General features: G+C 40.2%; 1 long non-coding RNA gene across 2 annotated transcripts in view; it reads right to left on the bottom strand.

Moving 5' to 3' along the window:
- LOC144379719 (uncharacterized) overlaps window positions 1-25,316 on the bottom strand; it is a 50,924-nt gene that overhangs the window by 7,688 nt on the left and 17,920 nt on the right. Inside the window, exon 1 of one of the 2 annotated variants that reach the window (XR_013443067.1) lies at window positions 10,099-10,225. The exons of the other annotated variant lie outside the window; for it this stretch is intronic. This is a non-coding gene — a long non-coding RNA (uncharacterized LOC144379719). Of the gene's footprint in view, window positions 1-10,098; window positions 10,226-25,316 lie in introns of those variants that run through there. 2 annotated transcript variants of the gene reach the window in all.

The raw sequence follows: 25,316 nt of genomic DNA, 5'->3' as shown, positions 1-25,316 counted from the left end.
CAAAATGTCCTTTTTCTCCAGCGAATGGTTACCGGATTTTATAGCTGGACAGTTCTTTAGTTGAGACCTTTTTTTCTTTCTGACAAGACAGCTAGAGACCTAGAGAGAAAAGTTGGATCTGACACTCCGTTTGGTGCACTTCTTTTTCCTTCCTTAAGAAAGATGTTCATTGAACACTTACCATACAGCATGGAGATAAAAGACATAATCCCTACCCTGAAGGAGCTCTTGGGCTGGTGAAGGCAAAGGACAAGTGAACAGAAAATTGTGATTGTGATCAATATAATGCTATGCTCAAAGAAGCACCAGGTACTCTATGAATATAGAGGAGGGACCCCAAATTCAGTGAGGGAGGCATCACTCTTTTCCCTCTTGACCTCCCTTCAAGCCATTCTCCAGATTGTAGTCAGAGTGAGCTTTTAAAACATGAACGAACTCAGGTCATTCCGCTGCTTAGAAAACGTCAGGGACTTGCTATGCATTCAAACAAAATCCACACTTCCCGTGTGGGCACACGGTCATGCAAGGTCTGGCCCTGCCCTCCTCTGCACCCCACCACCTCCTTCACTGTCCATGGCCCACCAAACTCCAGCTCCATTACTAACCTGCTTTCAATTCCGAGAATGCACCCGGTTCTTCTTTCCTTCACAGAGCCTTCCTACATACTCATTCCCCTTTTGTTCCTCCTGTCTGAAATGCTGCCCTGAATCCTTTCCAATGAGCATCAACTCTCCCTACAGCATCACCTGGTCTACCTGGCTAGCTCATTGTCGTTTTTCAGGTATCGGCTTAACTGTCACCTCCTCAACCTTCTACTTACAGCAGATCCCCATCCCGCCCCCATGTCCCATTCCCACCAGTCACTGTCGTTGTTCTCTGGTTTTTCCCTCAAGGCAACTCGCACAATTTTTGCTATATATTTATCTGTACACTTCCCCGTTTAGTGTTTGTCTTTCCAAACAAATGCTGCTAGCAATTAGTATGCTAAAAGATAAACTGAGGCACATTAAATTTTTGAACAGTTTATCTGAACAACTATTGATTTGACTCAGGCAGTGACAAACTGAAGGTGAGTAGAGGTGCTCCATTGACAGAAGCTAAGGGAAAGACTTTTATAGAGAAGACACAAAAACATAGCAAAGAAATTACTTGATTGGCTATAATTTGAGTTGCCTGATTTAGGAAAGCCTAGTTGGTTGTTTGTGATTTATTGTTCTTAAGTTTCAATTTCTTGACCTTGAGGCATTTACATGACTTGACTCTGGCTTGGGTTTCAGTTCGCTTGCGTAGGCTGACAAGACATTAGAGCCCTTTCCGTCCAATGGCTGCCTTGTTCAATTACTTCAAAAACAAAGTAAGATTTTTTAGACAAAATCTCTATGAAAACAAGGATCTTGTAGGTTTTATACACAAAATGCCTAGCTCAGTGCCTTCATGGACTGGCTCAACAAATACTTGTTGAAAGAATGACTTCTTGGGACGCCTGGGTGGCTCAGTCAGTTAAGCGTCTGTCTTTGGCTCAGGTCATGATCCCAGGGTCCTGGGATCGAGCCCCACATCAGGCTCCCTGCTCAGTGGGGAGCCTGCTTCTCCCTCTCCCTCTGCCTGCTGCTCTGCCTACTTGTGCTCTCTCAGCCTCTCTCTCTAACAAATAAATAAATAAAATGTTTTTTTTTAAAGTAGAAGAAAGTGATTTCCTGACCAGGTGACACTTGAGCTGAGTTCTGAAGGACAGGCAAGAGCTGGTTAACAGGGGAGTGGCATTGCTGGCACCTGGTGAAGCATATGGGAAGATCTGGAAGCATGACCACATAAGAACCCGATGTTACTAAGTATGGCTTGAACATAACGTGCAAAAGGAGGGATGGTGGGTGATGAGGCTGGAAATGCTGGCCAAGGACTATGGACACTCTCCTGTAGACCAGGGAGAGCCAGTGAGTGGTTTTCAAAGGAGCAGTAAGATAGTCAACTTGTATTTTATAAAGGTCACTTTGGAGAAAGGGTAAGACCACAGCCAGGGAGGCTACCATAGACACCCAGGGGTGGATAACAAGGATCTGCAAAGCATGATGCAAGAGAGATTTAGAAAATCAGATGGGATTTAGCTGTTGGGGTGAGGAAGAAAGAAGAATCTGAGATAACACCCAGAGAGATTTCTGGCTGAGGCCACGGCTCGAAGGGTTACCATTAATTTTGAAGCAGGGTCCTAGAAATAACTTGGCTCTACTGTATTTCCTTCAAGGACGAAATGAAGATTCACATACTTCATCCTACAATGATTTTCTCCTGCTCTGAACTCCTCCAGCATTTCTTTTTATAAACTGTACAACCTTCCCGAACATGATGGATTTACTCATATCCATCAGGTCCCTACAGGAAACAGATGGCACCCTCACAAGGAGTAATTGAGAAGAGTACATTGAATATTTATTTACAAAGATGCGGGGACAGTAAAGGGAGATCAGCGGCAGTGAAGCGCCACCGAGCTAGGAACGGCTCATCAGTTCTCCAACAGGCCCGGCGCATGCCTGCCTCAGGGTCACTACCTTTGTTGCTTTCTCTGCTGGAAATGTTCTTTCCCCAAATATCTCCATGGCTCACTTCTTCACCTTCTTAACTCTTCACTAAGATGTCTCATTGGCCTGGGCTATTTAAAATTGTTCAAAGGCAAAATAAAACAAAACTTCTCCCCCTTTACCTCCTTTATTTGTCTCCTAATCATGTATCGCTACCTATCATACTATATGTGTTACTTATTTACCTTACATAAGATAAAAGTAACTGCTCTAATCCTTGCTGTTTACACACGCACTCACACACACACAATTATACACATATTTGAATTATTATCCAAAATATTTGCGGCCCTTCCCTATGAGCCACAGGAAGGACTGCATTTCCTACCCCGTAGCCCTCAGGCTTGGTCATGTGTCTTTTTTGGCCAAAGGTATGTTCTACTTCCAAACAGAAGCTTTAAGAGCCATCATGTCTTCCGCCATCTTCTTTTTCCTTTGCCATGAGAATAGTGATGTCCCTGACAGTGACTACTTCTTCAACCTGGATCCCACAGTGAAGATGTAAAGCAGAGCTACAGTCAACCCCCAGCCAGCATGTGATGCGGGTAAGCCACTTGCTTTACTATGGAACACCACTGAGATTTGTGGATTGTTTGTTACTGCAGCATATCTTAACCTAAGCTGTCTAATACAATATACAAAAGATGCAGCTGTTTGTGTGTTTTTCAACGATTGTTCAGAACATAAATATTGCTCTTACTTCCTCGTTTCACTGTAACATATCTTGAATCCTAGGTTCTCAACTACTAGGTTAAGCTGCCTCTCCATGTCAGAGGCTTGCCCTGGAAGGAAACAATATAACCAATCTATGGACCATGAAGACATTGCCATTACAGCTTTCTCAGGCTAAGTTAGGGTTGGAGAAAGGAGTTTTGTGGTCTCAGGTTCAGTGTGCATCTTGTAACTTAATACTTATCCAGTGGTTATAGGCAAAGGGCTATCAATAAAGCTGATTATGAGGTTTAGTCAGACACTGAACTTAAAACTATGTTTGGCCCTTAGGATTTTTCAAGCCAAGATAAAAAATTCTTTTCTACCATCTGCATGCATCCCCATCCCCTGATTCTATCAAACTGAGGATTTTTTCATTCTTTTGGTTCTCTTTTCAGGAGACCTAAAGGAATTTCCAGAATATAGCCTAACAGAAACACCTATGTAGTGTGCCCTAGTTGAAACCAATGCTTTCCAAAAATGTGACAAACTTACTTGATCATAGAGATACCCAGAGAGCCTTATAATAATCCCAAGTCCCCCTTTTTAGCAAGAACCAACACTCCACTTCTCACCCTCTACTATGAATTGGGCATTGTCTCTAAGGCTCCCATGCAGCACTTGTGAAGCAATATGTTAACATTAAAGCTCTCTCTTTGAAATCGTCTTCTTTCATTTTGAAAATAATGTGCTTGTAATACTAAACCGGGAAAATTATACAAATATTTTTAAGAAGATAAATTAACCATGTTCTCACACCTCAAACATAAGCACTATAAAATGTCGATGCATTTCCTCCCTGTCTTTGCTTCTATGCATATGGTTCTCTTAACTGGGATCATATTTTATACAATTCACTTTGTCACTTAACGTTATAGCCATAAGTATTTCCCACATGTTTAAAAAAGTCCTGGCATTGTATTCAACTATACAGATATCACAATGTTATCTAGCTATTCCCCTCTACTTGAATATTTTAAATAATGTTGTACTAAATAAATAAGTATAAAAAAATAATGTCTAATAAGCACCTTGGTATGTAAATTTTTGTTCACACACTCTAGTATTCATTCATTATTTATTTAGGGTAGTTTTTTTTTTTTTTTTAGTGGAATCACATCTTAAAGCCTACATAATTCCTTTGTCCAACCCTAACCTAGCCTAACGAAGATGTAATGGCAGCGTCTTCATAGTTCTAAGGCTTTTGATGTATATTGTACTAACTGCCTCTGAGCCCAGATAACAAGGAATCCTGCCCTAGGCCACACATCAGAAGGCCACCGACGTCAAACACACACACACACACACACACACACACGCATGCACCGCACACACATGCACACTCTACATTTATTAAAGAACACGTGGGTGCCAGAATCAATCAGTATCCAGGCCCCAGGGACACACAGCTTCACCTCTCTTGCCAGACATCCTTAAAACATAAAGGAACTGCATCTGAATACCTGTAAGATCTATGAGTTATGCCATCAGAGATGGACACTTCTCTGCAGGGGTAGAAAGCACATAGGTAAGAGAGAGATAAGTTAACCTGACAAGCCTTTCCTGTCAACATCAATGCAATAGCTTCTTAGAAAAGAAAGTACCATTTGCTAGTGGTACCGTGTGCCTATTTTCCAACTTCCCTTCTGCTAAATGTACAGCTCCTGACATACTCATAAGTTGGTGCTCTCTGCACCTTAAGGAGGAGCACTTTGCAATATTAACCAATTTATACGGCTCTTAAATTTGAGATCACATGGGTAAGGTATAACATGCACGATGGATGATAACAATTCTTTACTTAAGCAACTTCATGGACATTGACATTGAACAATTTTGAGTAGCTTTATTTTCATAAAAACATTTACTAATATTTAGTTAAATATTTAAAATTAAACTAAAATTTATCTAAGTAAGTCTTATCCGAAAGTCTGATAGTCAAGGGCACCTGGGTGGCTCAGTTGGCTGAGCCCGGCTCTTGGTTTCAGCTCAGATCATGATCTCAGGGTCGTGAGATCGAGCCCCACATTGGCTCCGTGCTGAGTGGGGAGACTGCTCTTCCTCTCCCTCTGCCCCTCTCCCTGCTCACACTTGCTCAAGGTCTCGATCTCTCTCTCAAATAAATAAATATTTTTAAAAAATAAAATTCTGATAGTCATTAATTATAACTTTCCTGTTGTCTTTTAATTTTATTTTTTTAAGATTTTATTTATTTATTTGAGAGAGAGAGCATGAGTGGGGAGAGGGGCAGAGGGCCAAACAGACTCCCCGCTGAGCGGGAAGCCCAACACCGGGCTCGATCCCAGGACCCTGAGATCATGACCTGAGCCAAAGTCAGACGCTTAACTGACTGACCCACCCAGGCGCCCGCCTTTTAATTTTAAAATAATTCTGAATATTTTAGAAGAAAAATTACTTTTTAAAAATATATATAATACAGAACTTTAATTTTCCATTTCTTTAGTTTAATTTACATGTGTAATGGGGATGTTTCCAGATGTATGTCCTTTGAATACAATTACATATTTTAAATATCTAGATAAATTGGAGGCACCTGGGTGGCTCAGTCGTTAAGCGTCTGCCTTCAGCTCAGGTCATGGTCCCAGGGTCCTGGGATCGAGCCCCACATCGGGCTCCCTGCTCGGCAGGAGGCCTGCTTCTCCCTCTCCCACTCCCCCTGCTTGTGTTCCCTCTCTCGCTGTGTCTCTCTCTGTCAAATAAAGTAATAAAATCTTTAAAAAAATAATAAATAAATAAATAAATAAATAAATATCTAGATAAATGGCATATGAGCTTCCATTTATACTTTTGGCCTAGGCTCCCAAATGTCAGAGATAGGCCTACAGCAAAGCATTGACAGATTGCTCTCTACCCACAATATGTGAGCACACATTTTCCCACACCAAGTTTAAATCTTACTTCCAATAATTCTCAGTGATTAAGTAAAAGTTTTCATTTCTATTGCTTTGATTACTAGCTAAGGTGAACTTTTCAAATATATGTTAACTAGTCACTTATAATTTCTCTTGAGGTAATTTATCTCTTCATACACTTGGCCCATTTTAAATTTAGGGCATTAACATTTTTTCTTATTGATTTGTGTGAACACGTTACATATTAAAGATATTCACCCTTAGTCATATTTCTTGCAAATGTTCCCCAAATTATCAATTATTTTAAGTTTTTGTTTATATTTTTTTATAAACACAAAATTCTAATTCATCTGTAGTCAAGTCTATCCATCTTTTCTTTTGTGATTTCTCCTACAGATTTTATGCTTAAAATACCATTTCCCACTCAGAGCTCAGATAAATACTAATCTTAATTTTTTTATAGTATTTTTACTTTTTAAACACAATTCACTCATGCACCTGGAATTTATCTGGGCATGATATAAGGTCATGACTTGCATTAATTTTTTTCTATGTAGCTATTTACATTTCCACAAACTATCAAATACATAGACCAATCTTTCTCAGTGACTTGCAATATTTCCTTTATTGTGTGTTAACTTTTAGAGTTTGCTTCCACAAAAATATATTCCCTTCTACTCATTTGTGAGTCTATTCCTGAGCCACATTAACTAATTATTGCAGAGATACAATATTCTAAATTTCTCACCAGATGAGCCCTTCGCTTTTCATTAATCTTCTTTTCATACTTTCTCCCATTCTCATCTTTCTATTCTTGCAGGTAAAGTTTGGAATCGGTCCTCAACTTGCTGCCCTTTTGGGCCCTGCCTTAGCAGTAGCTGGGTACCCTTGACTGGAAGAAAAACCAAAGCAGAAGGCCACCTGGCAGAGGTATGGGAGTGGGTAACCACTAAAAATCATTCTAAGTCTATTTAGTAGTAGTTGTCTATTTACTCCAAGATTACTTCTAACTCTAAAATCAGTCTCTGGACCCACAACTATTTTGCTACATATTGGAAAGTACATGGCTTGTGGTCAGATGGACTACCACATTGACCGTAGACAAGTCAAATGACCTTAGACAACTTACTTAACTTCTCTGAACCTCAGCTTCCTTATCTGTAAATAGAAGTGGGTTAAATCAACCTCACAGAGCTGTTGGGAGAATTAAGAGACCGTGTAGGTAAAGCAGCCAGCATGGGTCCCAGCATATGGTGAGTGCTCTGGAAATGTTAGCTTCCTTCTCCCTTTTTAGCATTCCTGCTTTGCTACTCCTGGAGCATGCTCCTAGTCCTGCTCTGCATCTTTCAAGGCATTAGGGTGTCTTTGCAAAATAGATTCTGCTATGGTTTAAATGGATATGGCCCCCAAAATTCATATGTTGAAATCCTAACGCCCAATATGATGGTTGTGGGAGGGGGGGCCTTTGGGTGGTGACTAGGTCATGAGAACAGAGCCCTCATGAATGGAATTCGTGCCTCTAATAAAGAAGCCCCAGAGAGCAGCTTGTCCACCTGCTGCCATGTGAGAACAAAATGAGAAGTTGTCCGTCTGCAGCCCAGAAGAGGGCCTCCATCAGAACCCAACCAGGCTGGCACCCTGATCTTGAACTACCCCCCTCCAGAACTGTGAGAGGTAAATTTCTGTGGTTTATAAGCCAGCCAGTCTGTGTTATTCTGTTATAGCAGCCCGAACAGACTAAGACAGATTCTAAGATTGATTCCTCAGAGCACTCAAGGACATCACATGGACAAAAACCTTCAGTTTTTGTGGAGTCCTGAGGCACCCTCTTTACTTCCCTGTTAGGACTATTCAGCTAAGTTCTTGCCTGCAAAGATCCTTCTTCCAGTCACAGAGAAGTGTGAATATTTTAAAGGATTCAAGCCAGCTCGTCGACATGTTCCCCACTTCTATATGTATATGTACTCTTTGACTACTAACAAGATGGATCCTCCTCAGCCAGGCAGAGAAAGGAACTACTAGCCTGGATGAGTATCCCAGAACTGACACTAACTTGGAACCAGTTTCCTTTTTCCATGAGGGCATTACTCCAATGATGGGAATTATCTGTTAAAAAGAACAAAATAGAAATGTAAGGTAAAGCCATGTTCTCCCCAAGTTGCCCTAAGTTAGAGCCAGAAATCTCTAGGCAGAGCCAACAGTATCACACACTGTAAACTAGTCTTGAGCAAGGTCTCATCAACCCTGCCCAGCTTCACCCAACCTTGGCACAAGCCCTCATCCTGTTTCAGAAAAGCCCCAGCACACTCAGCCTTGATCCAAGCTGTGTTACCTGTTGTTACCTCAGAGCTGAGCTCCACGCTGATCTCCCCCCAGGCCTCGACAAGACTGTGAAGTAAATGGTTTCTGCCTCTGTGGTATAATAAAAAGTAAATAAATATTTGGTCTTTGTCCCTGATTCCTGGCACAGAGCTCCTAAAATCCATGGAATTTACTGTCTTTTGTGTGCTCGTGAGGTGACTCATACTGGGAGCTGGCCACCAGAAAAGCCAACCACATGACAAGAGGGTTAGAACTTCTACCCCACCCCCACCCCCACCACCAACCTCCAGGGAGGAGAGAAGGGCTGAAGATTAAGTTCAATCATCCATGGCCAATGATTTAATCAATCGTGCCTATGTAATGGAACTTCTTCCTTAAAAATTCCTAAATGAGAGGTCAGGGAGCTTCCAGGTTGGTAAACACACCAGTGTACTAGGAGTCTGGTGCATTTGGAGAGGGCATGGAAGCTCTGCAGCCCTTGTCCCATACCTTGCCAGATGCATCTCCATCATTTGGCTTTTCTTGAGTTGCACCCTTTATAATAAACTGGAAAAGTAAAGCACTTTCCTGAGTTCTGTGAGTTATCTGGTGAATTATCAAACTTGGTGGGGGGGTGGTCATGGGAATCTTCAAATATGTAGTTGGCTGGGCAGAAGTGTGGGTCACCTGGGTACCCCACTTGCAGCTGGCATCTGACGTAGGGGCAGTCTTGTGGAACTGGGTCCTTTAATTTGTGGGATTTGACACTAATTCCAGGTAGATAGTATCCAAGTTGAATTGAATTGGACATCCAATTGGTGTCAGAGTATTGGAGAACTGGTATCAGAAAACATCGCACAGTCCCAGACTCTCTACTCCAACCCCCGCACCCCAAGTACCACCTAACCTTAACCGTGTTCCTTGGAACCCCAGAAGTACTCCAAGAACTCCATGAATCCCAAATCCAAAACAGGCCCTAGGCTATGAAACTGTCCCTTTCCCCTCTCATCTCCCCTGCCCACCCCACAAGAAATGTCTGTATTCTATGTCCTGTGACTTTCCACATCTGTGCCTTTGACCACCTGGAATGTTTGCCTTCTTTTCCTGTAAATTTGAAGTCCATTTCAAATGCCTTCTTAAAGTCTCACCACATCGCTCTACCAAATGTCATCTTTCCCTAATTTGGAACAATTAATCTCTACCTCTCTTTATATGCTTTAATGACATGTCACTTTCTATCTTATATTACGGTTTTCTGATGTTCATCATTTATTTTCCCTACTAGACTATAAACCCTTTGCTGGCAAGGAACTTGCAGTCAAGTCAGAGAGATATATTGTGATCCTTGGTTGAATTATCTTTGTATTCACAACCTGGCTTTGTGTTTGGCTCTTAGTATTCACAGAATAATTTCATAAGTGAGTCAATCAATCTCAAAAGTGCTATATGAGGTAGCAAACCTACCTCAAGAGAATGATCAATGAATCGAACATGTGCAAAATCTGAAGTAAAAGGTCTGTCCCTTTCTACACATGGGGCTTGTGCTAATCAGGGTTCTTCAGAGAAACAGAACCAATAAGATATATATAGAGAGAGAAAGAGATGTAAGAAGAGATTTATTTTAGGAATTGGCTTACTTGATTATATAGGCCAACATGTCCCGTGACCAGGAGAGTGGGAAATGTAATTCAGTCCAAGTCCAAAGGTCTGAGAATCAGGGGAACAATGGCGGTCTGAGTCCAAAAACCCAAGAGCACCAGTATCTGAAGGAAGGAGAAGATTAACATTTCAGCTCAAGCAGAAAGAGCAAATTCACCCTTCCTCTGCCTTTTTGTTTTATTTAGGCCTTCAATGGTTTGGGTGATGCCCACCCACATTGGTGAGGGCAATTTGCATTAATCTGTCTACCAATTCAAATGCTAACCTCATAGACACACACAAAAATAATGTTTTACCAGTTACATGGGTATCCCTAAGCCCAATCAAGTTGAAACATAAAATTAACCATCACGGGGCTCATGGGGAAACCAAACCTATTTGACTGTGCTTATCACCCAATTTATTTTTTGCCCAGAATCCTGGTTTAGGACCAAAGAAACTGGAATCTGAATGAACCCCCAAAGAATAAAAGAAATCACTGAGGTCTTTCCTCTTAGTCAGAGGACTACTGCTTTTCTGTCCTTTGCTCCCAAACCTCGAAAGCTCCAGGCCATGCTGAATTCTAAGAGCAATTATGAAATGTTTTTTTGAACCTGCAAACCACAAACCAACTTGTGTGGTTAGACAACCTCCAATATCCATCCTCTGATGATTTGGGAAGAAGTGAAAACTCTCTCACCAATATTTGGTGACTTATACTTTCCAAAAGAAGTTACAAATAGAAAATGTGCACACTTGGGGCACCTGGGTGGCTTAGCCGGTTAAGCATCTGCCTTCAGCTCAGGTCATGATCTCAGGGTCCTGGGATGGAGCCCCGCATTGGGCTCTCTGCTCACCAGGGAGCCTGCTTCTCCCTCTCCCTCTGCCTGCAGCTCCCCCTGCTTGTGCTCTATCTCTCTGTCAAATAAATAAATAAAATCCTTTTTAAAAATGTGCACACTTTCAAATAATGAAATATGGCAAATTCTACCACACCCATCATCCCTGAAGACTGAACAGGATCCCTTGCTCTCTCCCTATGGAGAACTATCACAGCTCCAGGGAAATGTTTTTCCTCTAAACTCAACAGCTGATGAGAAGCTCTGAAGAAGAGAAATAGGAAAGGAACCAAAAGGAAGACCTGAACACTGATCTACATTAAGCTGACTCAACTAAATAAGTGGTGAGACTCATCTGCTATACTTCACTATGCAGAGGGATGCTTCCATTTTATTGCTGTAGTAAATTCAAACCAGAAAGCAACATAATATTGGCATTTCAATCCAGAAGCCTCCGAAAAATACACACAAGCACACACTCTTACATGCGTGCTCCCTGCCCAGGCCCCTCAGCTCTGTGCGTTGAAAGCTTTATGAACGAAAGCCTGCAGGATATCCAGAGACTGCTGACAAGATTCAAAGGGATGGAATTTTACAAATCCTTATAAAAGAACCGGGAGCCCTTGCCAATGGGAATTTGAAATATGTTCCTCTGCTCCTTTGGCTCTACAGAAGAAAAAAGTCATAAACAACTTGCCAAGAACATACGTTCCCACAGAACATATCACCCTCATGCTAAGTGCTCACCCTCCTCTCTTTTTAAGCACTAGGAATCAGTGACGTTACTGGGATAATACAGACCTGCCTGGCACCTTCAATCACTTGGCAAATTATAGAACAGGGCTATGTCACTTTAGCTACTGAAATAAGGAAACAGACTGACATTACCAAATAAGCATGTGCAGTGCAGGCGTATAAGAAATGGGGCAATATTTCAAGTGCTTGGGAAGTGACAAATTTTATGTTGAGCCACATCTACTGCAGGGCACCACATGATATTTCTTCAAGGTGCAGGCATTGCATGAAGGTAAACTGTGCTGTGCACATTGGTAAAACGTTTATATTCCATCAGTTTTCTTGCCAGAGGAAAGTAATAGTGATGCTTTGTACATATGCCAGATGAATTTTATTATAGAAGCCACAGCTTATTTCTAAATAAATTATTAAATCATCAGCTTTTAAATGAAACGGAATTGCCTGCACTGATCTCCCAGCTAAAAGATGCTCTTTAGTAGAAAATGACTGTCCCAGAATAGGAGAGTTAATTCAACTACATGCTTCAGAAGATTGTGGAAAGGTAAGAAAACCAGTATTTATTCAGCAAAATGCCAAGCACTGAGTAGACACTTGCTGTGTGACTTAGCTAATACCAATGTACAAGAAAAGAACAATTACTCCCATATCAGAGATGAGAAAATTCCAAGAGGCTGGATCACTTGCCCAGAGACATGATGCTAAGAAGTGGTAGTAATGAGATTTGAAAATCTAGGTCTTACTAAAACCTAAGCTCATTTAAATGCCATATGCTAACTCCCAACCTGGACAAAGTAGGCCTAGATAATCTTGCCCTGGCTTTTCAAGCCAAAATTAAATATAAGTAAGTCACCTGTAATAAGTCAGTCACCTGTCAACCATTAGGTGCTAATGTCCATATATTTTCGGTAATTGGAGGCACACACTGTTCATTTCATGCATACAGACTTTATGCCCTAATGTAATTGCTGTTAGCAAGACAGAAGGCTTGCTGGTCAAAAAAATGGTCAAAACAAATTTTTTTTAAGATTTTATTTATTTATTTATTTGAGAGAGAGAGACCACACGTGAACATGGGGAGGGTATAGGGGGAGGGAGAAGAAGGGGCAAAGAATCTCGAGCACAGCCTGCACTGAGAACTGAGCTCAACACGGGGCTCAATCTCATGACCCTGAGATCCTGACCTGAGCTGAAACCAAGAGTCAGACACATAATCAACTGAGCCAACCAGGCACCCAAAAAAATTTTTTTTATTTTTTTATTGTTATGTTAATCCCCATACATTACATCATTAGTTTTAGATGTAGTGTTCCATGATTCATTGTTTATGCATAACACCCAGTGCTCCGTGCAGAACGTGCCCTCCTCAATACCCATCACCAGGCTAACCCATCCTCCCACCCCCCTCCCCTCTAGAACCCTGAGTTTGTTTTTCAGAGTCCATCGTCTCTCATGGTTCGCCTCCCCCTCCGATTTCCCCCCCTTCATTCTTCCCCTCCTGCTATCTTCTTCTTTTTTTCTTCTTAACATATATTGCATTATTTGTTTCAGAGGTACAGATCTGTGATTCAACAGTCTTGCACAATTCACAGCGCTCACCATAGCACATACCCTCCCCAGTGTCTATCACCCAGCCACCCCATCCCTCCCACCCCACCCCCCACTCCAGCAACCCTCAGTTTGTTTCCTGAGATTAAGAATTCCTCGTATCAGTGAGGTCATATGACACATGTCTTTCTCTGATTGACTTATTTCGCTCAGCATAACACCCTCCAGTTCCATCCACATCGTTGCAAATGGCAAGATCTCATTCCTTTTGATGGCTGCATAATATTCCATTGTATATATATACCACTTCTTCTTTATCCATTCATCTGTCGATGGACATCTTGGCTCTTTCCACAGTTTGGCTATTGTGGACATTGCTGCTATAAACATTGGGGTGCACGTACCCCTTCGGATCCCTACATTTGTATCTTTGGGGTAAATACCCAGTAGTGCAATTGCTGGATTGTACAGTAGCTCTATTTTCAACTTTTTGAGGAACCTCCATACTGTTTTCCAGAGTGGCTGCACCAGCTTGCATTCCCACCAACGGCGTGGGAGGGTTCCCCTTTCTCCGCATCCCCGCCAACATCTGTCGTTTCCTGACTTGTTAATTTTAGCCATTTTGACTGGTGTGAGGTGGTATCTCATTGAGGTTTTGATTTGGATTTCCCTGATGCCGAGCCATGTTGAGCACTTTTTCATGTGTCTGTTGGCCATTTGGATGTCTTCTTTGGAAAAATGTCTGTTCATGTCTTCTGCCCATTTCTTGATTGGATTCTTTGTTCTTTGGGTGTTGAGTTTAATAAGTTCTTTATAGATTTTGGATACTAGCCCCTTTATCTGATATGTCATTTGCAAATATCTTCTCCCATTCTGTCGGTTGTCTTTTGGTTTTTGTTGACTGTTTCTTTTGCTGTGCAAAAGCTGTTTATCTTGATGAAGTCCCAATAGTTCATTTTTGCCCTTGCTTCCCTTGCCTTTGGCAATGTTTCTAGGAAGAAGTTGCTGCGGCTGAGGTCGAAGAGGTTGCTGCCTGTGTTCTCCTTTAGGATTTTGATGGACTCCTGTCTCACATTGAGGTCTTTCAACCATTTGGAGTCTATTTTTGTGTGTGGTGTAAGGAAATGGTCCAGTTTCATTCTTCTGCATGTGGCTGTCCAATTTTCCCAGCACCATTTGTTGAAGAGACTTTTTTCCATTGGACATTCTTTCCTGCTTTGTCAAAGATTAGTTGACCATAGAGTTGAGGGTCCATTTGTGGGCTCTCTATTCTGTTCCATTGATCTATGTGTCTGTTTTTGTGCCAGTACCATACTGTCTTGATGATGACAGCTTTGTAATAGAGCTGGAAGTCCGGAATTGTGATGCTGCTTTGCTTTTCTTTTTCAACATTCCTCTGGCTATTCGGGGTCTTTTCTGGTTCCATACAAATTTTAGGATTATTTGTTCCATTTCTTTGAAAAAAGGGGATGGTATTTTGATAGGGATTGCCCTGAATGTGTAGATTGCTCTAGGTAGCATTGACATCTTCACAACATTTGTTCTTCCAATCCATGATCATGGAACGTTTTTCCATTTCTTTGGTCTTCCTCAGTTTCTTTCATGAGTATTTTATAGTTTTCTGAGTACAGATCCTTTGCCTGTTTGGTTAGATTTATTCCTAGGTATCTGATGGTTTTGGGTGCAATTGTAAATGGGATCAACTCCTTAATTTCTCTTTCTTCTGTCTTGTTGTTGGTGTATAGGAATGCCACTGATTTCTGTGCATTGATTTTATATCCTGCCACTTTACTGAATTCCTGTATGAGTTCTAGCAGTTTTGGGGTGGAGTCTTTTGGGTTTTCCACATAAAGTATCATATCATCTGCAAAGAGTGAGAGTTTGACTTCTTCTTTGCCGATTTGGATGCCTTTTATTTCTTTTTGCTGTCTGATTGCTGTGGCTAGGACTTCTAATACTATGTTGAACAGCAGTGGTGATAGTGGACATCCCTGCTGCGTTCCTGACCTTAGGGGGAAAGCTCTCAGTTTTTCCCCATTGAGAATGATATTCGCTGTAGGTCTTTCATAGATGTCTTTTATGATATTGAGGTATGTACCCTCTATCCCTATACTCTGAAGAGTTTTGATCAAGAAAGGATGCTGTACTTTGTCAAATGCTTTTTCTGCATCTATTGAGAGGATCATATGGTTCTTGTTCTTTTATTAATGTATTGTATCACATTGATTGATTTGCAGATGTTGAGCCAAACTTGCAGCCCAGGGATAAATCCCACTTGGTCGTGGTGAATAATCCTTTTAATGGACTGTTGGATCGTATTGGCTAGTATTTTGGTGAGAATTTTTGCATCCATGTTCATCAAGGGTATTGGTCTGTAATTCTCCTTTTTGATGGGGTCTTTGTCTGGTTTGGGGATCAAGGTAATGGTGGCCTCGTAAAACGAGTTTGGAAGTTTTCCTTCCATTTCTATTTTTTGGAACAGTTTCAGAAGAATAGGTATTAAATCTTCTTTAAATGTTTGGTAGAATTCCCCTGGGAAGCCATATGGCCCTGGGCTTTTGTTTGTTGGGAGATTTTTGATGACTGCTTCAATTTCCTTAATGGTTATAGGTCTGTTCAGGTTTTCTATTCCTTCCTGGTTCAGTTTATCATCCTGTTTGCGGATGATATGATACTTTATGTGGAAAACCCAAAGTTGATACATCTCTAGGAATGCATCCATTTCTTCCAGGTTATCTAATTTGCTGGCATAGAGTTGCTCATAATATGTTCTTATAATTGTTTGTATTTTTTTGGTGTTGGTTGTGATCTCTCCTCTTTCATTCATGATTTTGTTGATTTGGGTCATTTCTCTTTTCTTTTTGATAAGTCTGGCCAGGGGTTTATCACTCTTGTTAATTCTTCAAAGAACCAGCTACTAGCTTCATTGATCTGTTCTACTGTTCTTTTGGTTTCTATTTCATTGAGTTCTGCTCTGATCTTTATTATTTCTCTTCTCCTGCTGGGTAGGCTTTATTTGCTGTTCTTTCTCCAGCTCCTTTAGGTGTAGGGTTAGGTTGTGTACTTGAGACCTTTCTTGTTTCTTGAGAAAGGCTTGTATTGCTATATACTTGCCTCTTAGGACTGCTTTTGCTGCATCCCAAAGATTTTGAACAGTTGTGTTTTCATTTTCATTGGTTTCCATGAATTTTTTTAATTCTTCTTTAATTTCCTGGTTGACCCATTCATTCTTTAGTAGCATGCTCTTTAGCCTCCATGTATTTGAGTTCTTTCCTACTTTCCTCTTGTGATTGAGTTCTAGTTTCAAAGCATTGTGGTCTGAAAATAGGCAGAGAATGATCCCAATCTTTTGGTACCAGTTGAGACCTGATTTATGACCTAGGATGTGATCGATTCTGGAGAATGTTCCATGGGCACTAGAGAAGATATTCCGTTGCTCTGGGATGGAATGTTCTGAATATGTCTGTGAAGTCCATTTGGTCCAGTGTGTCATTTAAAGTCTTTATTTCCTTGTTGATCTTTTGCTTAGATGATCTGTCCATTTCAGTGAGGGGGGTGTTAAAGTCCCCCACTATTATTGTATTGTTGTCAATGTGTTTCTTTGCTTTTGTTATTAATTGGCTTATATAATTGGCTGCTCCCATGTTAGGGGCATAGATATTTACAGTTGTTACATCTTCTTGTTGGATAGATCCTTTAAGTAGGATATAATGTCCTTCCTCATCTCTTATTACAGTCTTTGGTTTAAAATCTAATTTGTCTGATATAAGGATTGCCACACCAGCTTTCTTTTGGTGTCCATTAGCATGGACACCCCTTCACTTTAAATCTGGAGGTGTCTTTGGGTCTAAAATGAGTCTCTTGCAGACAGCATATCGATGGGTCTTCTTTTTTAATCCAATCTGATAGCCTGTGTCTTTTGATTGGGGCATTTAGCCCATTTACATTCAGGATAACTATTGAAAGATAGGAATTTAGTGCCACTGTATTGCCTGTAAGGTGACTGTTACTGTATATTGTCTGTGTTCCTTTCTGGTCTATGTTGCTTTTAGGCTCTCTCTTTGCTTAGAGGACCCCTTTCAAGATTTCTTGTAGGGCTGGTTTCATGTGCAAATTCCTTTAGTTTTTGTTTGTCCTGGAAGGTTTTTATCTCTCCTTCTATTTTCAATGACAGCCTAGCTGGATATAGTATTCTTGGCTGCATATTTTTCTCATTTAGTGCTCTGAATAGATCATGCCAGTCCTTTCTGGCCTGCCAGGTCTCTGTGGATAAGTCTGTTGCCAATCTAATTTTTCTACCATTGTAGGTTACATATCTCTTCTCCTGAGCTGCTTTCAGGATTTTCTCTTTGTCTCTGAGACTCGTAAATTTTACTATTAGATGTCGGGGTGTTGACCTATTTTTATTGATTTTGAGAGGGGTTCTCTGTGCTTCCTGGATTTTGATGCCTGTTTCCTTCCCCAAATTAAGGAAGTTCTCTGCTATAATTTGCTCCAATATACCTTCTGCCCCTCTCTCTCTTTCTTCTTCTTCTGGGATCCCAATTATTCTAATGTTGTTTCGTCTTATGGTATCGCTTATCTCTCAAATTCTGCCCTCGTGATCCAGTAGTTATCTCTCTTTTTCTCAGCTTCTTTATTTTCCATCATTTGGTCTTCTATATCACTGATTCTCTCTTCTGCCTCATTTATCCTAGCAGTTAGCACCCCTATTTTTGATTGCACCTCATTAATAGCCTTTTTGACTTTGACTTGGTTAGATTTTAGTTCTTTTATTTCTCCAGAAAGGGTTTCTCTAATAACTTCCATGCTTTTTTCAAGCCCAGCTAGTATCTTTTTTTTTTTTTAAAGATTTTATTTATTTATTCATGAGAGACAGAGAGAGAGGCAGAGGGAGAAGCAGGCTCCCAAGGAGCAGGGAGCCCGATGCGGGACTCGATCCCAGGACCCTGGGATCATGACCTGAGCCGAAGGCAGACGCTTAACCATCTGAGCCACCCAGGCGCCCAAGCCCAGCTAGTATCTTTAAAGTGATGATTCTGAACTCTAGTTCCAACATCGTACTAATGTCTGTATTGAGTAGGTCCCTGGCAGTCGGTACTACCTCTTGTTCTTTTTGTTGAGGTGAGTTTTTCCGTCTTGTCATTTTGTCCAGAATAGATTAATGAGAGAACAAAATGCTAACAGGGTAACAACATTCCCAGAAAATATACTCTAAACAAATCAGAAAAGACCTGAAGCCAGGGGGAAAGAAAGGGAAAGAAAGAAAAAAGAAAAAGAAAAAGAAAAAGATAAAAACAAACAAAAACAGAACAAAACAAAAAAAAAACAGAATATGATCAAATATGATCAGGCTGGTGCATAGATCAGTGCCACACACCAGATTTTGGGTGTATTTTAGTCTGTTAGAAGAAAGTGCCTCCCAAAATTTTAAAGAAAGAAAAACTTATATATGTACAAAAATAAGGGTTGATATGATGAAGGGATAGAATATGACTGTAAAGATGAAAATTATAAAAAATTTTATAAAAGGAATTGATAAGAAGTTGTTTGAAAAAAGAAAGAAGAGGGCGCCTGGGTGGCTCAGTTGGTTAAGCGACTGCCTTCGGCTCAGGTCATGATCCTGGAGTCCCTGGATCGAGTCCCGCATCGGGCTCCCTGCTCGGCAGGGAGTCTGCTTCTCCCTCTGACCCTCCCCCCTCTCATGTGTTCTCTCTCATTCTCTCTCTCTCAAATAAATAAATAAAATCTTTAAAAAAAGAAAAAAGAAAAAAGAAAGAAGAGGATTTTAAAGAGAGAGAGAAAAAAAAGGGAGAGAATGTGATCAGGCAGGAGAGTAGAACAAAACCATACACTAGAGATATAGGGTATATTTTGATCTGCTAGAAGAAACTATCTCAAAATTTTAAAGAGAGAACAACTTATATATATATGCCAAAAATAAGGGTAACTACTATGAAGGGATAGAATATGACTCTAAAAATGAAAAATAAAAATGTTTTTTTAAAAAAGGGATTGATAAGATGTTGGTTGAAAAAGGGAAAAAGAAAAATTCAAAAAAAAAAAGTTAAAAAATTAACTTTGAAAGACTAAAGAATCATGGTAAAAAAGCCATGGATTCTATGTGCAGTATTCCCCTATCGCTGGAGTTCTGCCATTCTCATTGATCGGTAAACTTGGTCTTGGCTGGCTGTTCTCGCTGATCTTCTGGGGGAGGGGCCTGTTCCCATGGTTCCCAAGTGTCTTTGCCGGAGGCGGAATTGCCCCACCCTTGCCCGGTCAGGGCTAAGTAATCTGCTCGGGTTTGCTCTCGGGAGCTTTTGTTCCCTGCAAGCTTTCCGTACAGCTTTGGAGGCCGAGAGTGAAAATGGCAGCCTCCCAATCTCCGCCCAGAGGAGCCAAGAACTCGGGGCCCTGCTCCTCAGTGAGCCCCCAGAGAAAAGCAGTCAGTCACTCCCGTCTCCCCGGTCTCCGGCCGCACTCCATGCTCACCCGACCTGTGACCGAGCGTTTCTGTCTCTGGCACCCGACCCCGTGTGGAGTCTCCAAACCCAGCAGATCCCTGCGGTGCGCTCCCACCGCTCCTCCCGGGGGAGGAAGGGGAGTCTCCCTGGATCTGCCGCTTGTTGGGTCCCTGCTGGAGGAGCAGTGGCCCGACTGTGCCACGGATCACGGTTTATGGCAACCCCGAGCTGAGAGCCCGAGCCTCGGCTCCGTCTCTGCAGCCAGCTTCCCCACTCTGATACCTGGGAGCTCTGCCACACTCAGGCACACCCGGTCTTTCTGTGACCCTGAGGGTCCTGAGACCACACTGTCCCGCAAGGGTTCCACCCTCTGCTTAGCCACTGGAGTGACGTCCCTCAGCGGAGCAGACTTCTAAAAGTTCCGATTTTGTGCTCTGTGGCTCTATCACTTGCCAGAAGTGGCCGACGGAGTCCCCCTCCCCCACTGTCTATCCTCCCGAATATCGCCTCGGATTCACTTCTCTGCATGTCCTACCTTCCAGAAAGTGGTCGCTTTTTTGTTCAGAGAGTTGCTGCTATTCTTTTCTTCGATCTCCTGTTGAGTTCGTAGGTGTTCAGAATGGTTTGATCCCTATCTAGCTAAATTCCTGGGACCAGACGAAATTTAGGTCTCCCACTCCTCCGCCATCTTGCTCCGCCCCCCACCCCAAAAATTTTTAAGAGAGTGGAATAGAATGGGAAGCTAAGGATCATCTAATTCATGCTTCCATTTATTCAATCAACAAATATTTATTGAGTACCTAAGACCATGCACTGCTCTAGTCACTGGGGATATAGCAGTGAACAAATCATATAGCATTTCTAGGCTCATAGATCTTATATTCTAATGGTGAAGACAGGTAATAAATAATATCTTTACTATGGAGAAACCTGGCAGACACTACCTTAATCAAATGCTGAAGGTTAACATCACCAATAATGTATGGATGCCATTTATGTCCTGATATGATGTGATAAAAAGGGCATTTAATCTCTGTGGTACTCTTTCAAATAAATAAATAAATAAACAACACGTAACTCCAGTCTAATTATGAGAAAACATCAAGCAAACTCATATTGGGGGCATTCTACATGATATCTAGCCAGTACTTCACAGGGCTGTCAAGGTCATGAGAAACAAATAAATTTACACACATATGGAAACTAAACAACACACTCATGAACAACCATTGGGTCAAAGAAGGAATCAAAAGGGAAATAAAAAAATATGTCCAAACTGGGCGCCTGGGTGGCTCAGTTGGTTGAGCGACTGCCTTCGGCTCGGGTCATGATCCTGGAGTCCCTGGATCGAGTCCCGCATCGGGCTCCCTGCTCGGCAGGGAGTCTGCTTCTCCCTCTGACCCTCCCCCCTCTCATGTGCTCTCTCTCATTCTCTCTCTCTCAAATAAATAAATAAAATCTTAAAAAAAAAAAAAAGTCCAAACTAATGAAAATGAAAACACAGTATACCAAAACCCATGGGATGCTGCAAAAACAGTTCTTAGAGAGAAGTCTATAGCAATAAATGCATATATTAAAAAAAAGAAAGATCTCAAATAAGCAACCCAACTTTACACTCAAGGAACTAGTAAAAGAACAACCTAAGCCCACAGTTAGCAGAAGAAAGGAAATAATAAAAATCAGAGCAAAGTGAAATAGAGACTAGAAAAATAGAAGAGATCAATGAAACGAAGAGCTAGGGGTTTTTTGAAAGGATAAACAAAATTGACAAAATGTTAGCTAGACTAACTAAGAAAAAAGAGAATACTTCAATAACTAAAATTGGAGATGAAAGATATGTGTAACTGATACCACAGAAATACATAGGATCCTAAGAGACTACTATGTACAATAATATGCCAATAAATAGAATAAAGTAGAAGAAATGGATAAGTTCCTATAAATACACTCTTAAGACTGAATCATGAAGAAATAGAAAATCTAAATAGACTGTTAATGAGTAAGGACATTGAATCAATAATCAAAAACCTCCCAACACAGAAAAGCAGAGGACCAGATGCTTTCACTGGTGAATTCTACCAAGCATTTAAAGAAGAATTAATGCCAATCCTATTCAAAAAATCCTTTTCCAAAAAATTAAAGAGGAGGGGACTCTCCCAAAATCATTTTACAAAACCAGGATTATCCTAATACCAAAGCCAGATAAAGACACTACAAGAAAAGAAAACCACAGACCAATATCCCTGAGGAATATAGATGTAAAAAAACTCTCAAAAAATATTAACAGGGGCACCTGGGTGGCTCAGTCAGTTAGGGGCCCAACTCTTGATTTTGGCTCAGGTCCTGATCTCAGGGTTGTGAGATTAAACCCTGCATCTGCACTGACATGAATAGACATTTCTTCAAAGAAGTCATACAGATGGCCAACAAACACATGAAAAGATGCTCAACATCACTCATCATCAGGGAAATGCAAATCAAAACAATAATAAAATATCACCTCTCAGCTGTCAGAATGGCTAAAATCAAAACCACAAAATACAACGTGTTGGCAAAGATGTGGAGAATAAGGAACCCTCTTATACTGTTGGTGGGGCAAATTAGTGCAGCCACTGTGGAAAATAGTATGGAGTTTTCTCAAAATGTTAAAAATAGAACTACCATATAATCCAGTAATCACACTACTAGGTATTTACCCAAAAAAATACAAAAACACTAATTCAAATGGATACACGTGTCCCTATGTTTATCGTAGCATTATTTACAATAGCAAAACTATGGAAGCAGCCCAAGTATCCATCAACAGATGAATGGATAAAGAAATGGTATATATATATGTATGTGTATATTATTCAGCCATAAAAAAGAATGAAATCTTACTATTTGCAACAACAAGGATAGAGCTAGAGAGTATAATGCTAAGCAAAATAAGCCAGTCAGAGAAAGACAAATACTACATGATCTCACACATGTGGAATTTAAAACAAAACAAATAAGCAAAGGAAAAAGAGAAAGAGAGAGAAACCAAGAAACAGACTTTCAACTATAGAGAACAAACTGATGGTTACCAGAGAGGATGTGGGAAGGGGGATGGAGAAAATATGGGACGGGGATTAAAGAGTACCCTTATCATGATGAAAAAATAAAAGAATAAAAAAAGAAGAAAGAAGAAAATTATGTTTCAAAGTTATAGTCTGATAATATATTTGACTAGCAAAGTATTATGCATGATAGTAAATAAATTTGGATTAAATGTAAAAAATGCCTGAATCAAAAAAAGGAAGAAACAAGGAAAACTGTCATACAATTCATGTAACTACTCCTTAAAATCAAATTTTCCAACTCAATGACCTTTTAGTAATTATTAAATCTCTTCCTTAATTCTCCACTAAAAGAAAAAAAAAAGACTTACCATAAAGGTACAGTAACCAAGACAGTACTATTGACAAAAGAATAGACAAATAGGGCAATGGAAAAATATATAGAGCCCCAAAATAGACCCACAGAAATATAGTCAACTGATCTTTGACAAAGGAGGAAAGCTATATATTAAAAAGTATATATAGCCTTTTCAATAAATAGTGTTGGAACAACTGAACATTCGCATGGGAAAAAATGAATCTAAAAACAAATCTTAGGCCCTTTACTAAAATTAAGTCAAAATAAGTTGCAGACATAAATATAAAATGGAAAACTATGAAACTACTAGAAGACAATATACAGAAAAGCCTAGATGACCTTGGGAATGGTGATGACTTCTTAGATATAACACAAAAGGCATGATCTATAAACAGAAGAGTTGACAACCTAGACTTTATTAAAATTTAAAACTTCTGCTCTGAGAAAAGAGAAATTAAGAAAACAATCCCATTTACAATTGCACCAAAAATAATAAGATACCTAGGAATAAACCTAACCAAAGAAGTGAAAGACCTGTGCTCTGAAAACTATAAAACACTGATGAAAGAAATTGAAGATGACACAAAGAAATGGAAAGACATTCCACGCTCATGGTTTAAAAAAACAAATACTGTTAAAATGTCTAAATTACCCAAAGGAATCTACACATTTAAAGCAAACCCTATCAAATACCAACAGCATTTTTCACAGACCTAGAACAAACAACTCTAAAAAGTTGCCTGGAACCACAAAGGACCCTGAATAGCCAATGCAATCTTGAAAAAGAAAAGCAAAGTTGGAGGCATCTCGATTCCAGATCTCAAGTTATATTACAAAGCTGTAGTAATCAAAACAGTATGGTATTGGCACAAAAATAGACACATAGATCAATAGAACAGAATAGAAAACCCAGAAATAAACCGATAATTATATGGACAATTAATCTTTGACAAAGCAGGAAAGGAATATCCAATGGAAAAAAGACAGTCTCTTCAACAAACGGTGTTGGAAAAACTGGACAGCCATATGCAAAGGGATGAAACTAGACCACGTTCTTACACCACACACAAAAATAAACTGAAAATGGTTGAAAGAACTACATGTGAGACCTTGAAACCATAAAAATCCTTGAAGAGAACACAGGCAGTAACTTCTTTGACTTTGGCCATAGCAACATTTTCTTAGCTGTGTCTCCAAGGACAAGCTGTGTCTCCTGGGACAAACAAAAGCAAAAATAAACTATTGGGACTACATCAAAATAAAAAGCTTCTGCACAGTGAAGGAAACAACAAAACTAAAAGACAACCTACTGAATGGGAGAAGATATTTGCAAATGACATCTGATAAAGGATTAGTATCCAAAATATATAAAGAACTATCCAACTCAACACCCCAAAACCAAATAATCCAATCAAAAATGGGCAGAAGACATGAATAGACATTTTTCATACAGATGGCCAACAGACACATGAAAAGATGCTCAACATCACTCATCATCAGGGAAATGTGAATCAAAACTATAATGAGATATCACCTCACACCTGTCAGAATGGTTAAAATCAACAACACAAGAAACAACAGGTGTTGGTGAGGATGTGGAGAAAAGGGAATCCTCTTGTACTGTTGGTGGGAATGCAAATGGTGCAGCCACTCTGGAAAACAGTATGGAGGCTCCTCAACAAGTTAAAAATAGAACTACCTTATGGATTCAGCAATCACACTAATGGGTATTTACCCAAAGAATCGAAGAACACTAATTCAAAGGGATACATGCATCCCTATGTTAATATCAGCATTATTTATAATAGCCAAGATATGGAAGCAGCACAAATGTCCATCAATTGATGAATGGATAAAGAAGATACAACGTATATATATATATATATATACAGTAGAATATTATTCAGCCATAAAAAAGAATGAATTCTTGCTATTTGCAATGACATGGATGGAGCTAGAGAATGTAATCCTAGGCAAAACAAGTCAGAGAAAGACAAATACCACATGATCTAACTCATATGTGGAATTTAAGAAACTAAACAAGCAAAGGGAAAAAATGAGAGCGAGAGAGAGAAAAATCAAGAAACAGATTCTTAACTATAGAGAACAAATTGATGGTTACCAGAGAGGAGAGGGGTGGGGGGATGGGCTAAAAAGGTGATGGAGATTAAGGAGTGCACTTGTGATGAGCACTGGAATTGTTGAATCACTATA

Source organism: Halichoerus grypus, chromosome 12, assembly GCF_964656455.1.
Source record: "Halichoerus grypus chromosome 12, mHalGry1.hap1.1, whole genome shotgun sequence".
NCBI lineage: Eukaryota > Metazoa > Chordata > Mammalia > Carnivora > Phocidae > Halichoerus > Halichoerus grypus.
The sequence above is the reverse complement of the archived record's forward strand: the minus strand, read 5'-3'. Positions and strand labels throughout refer to the sequence as shown.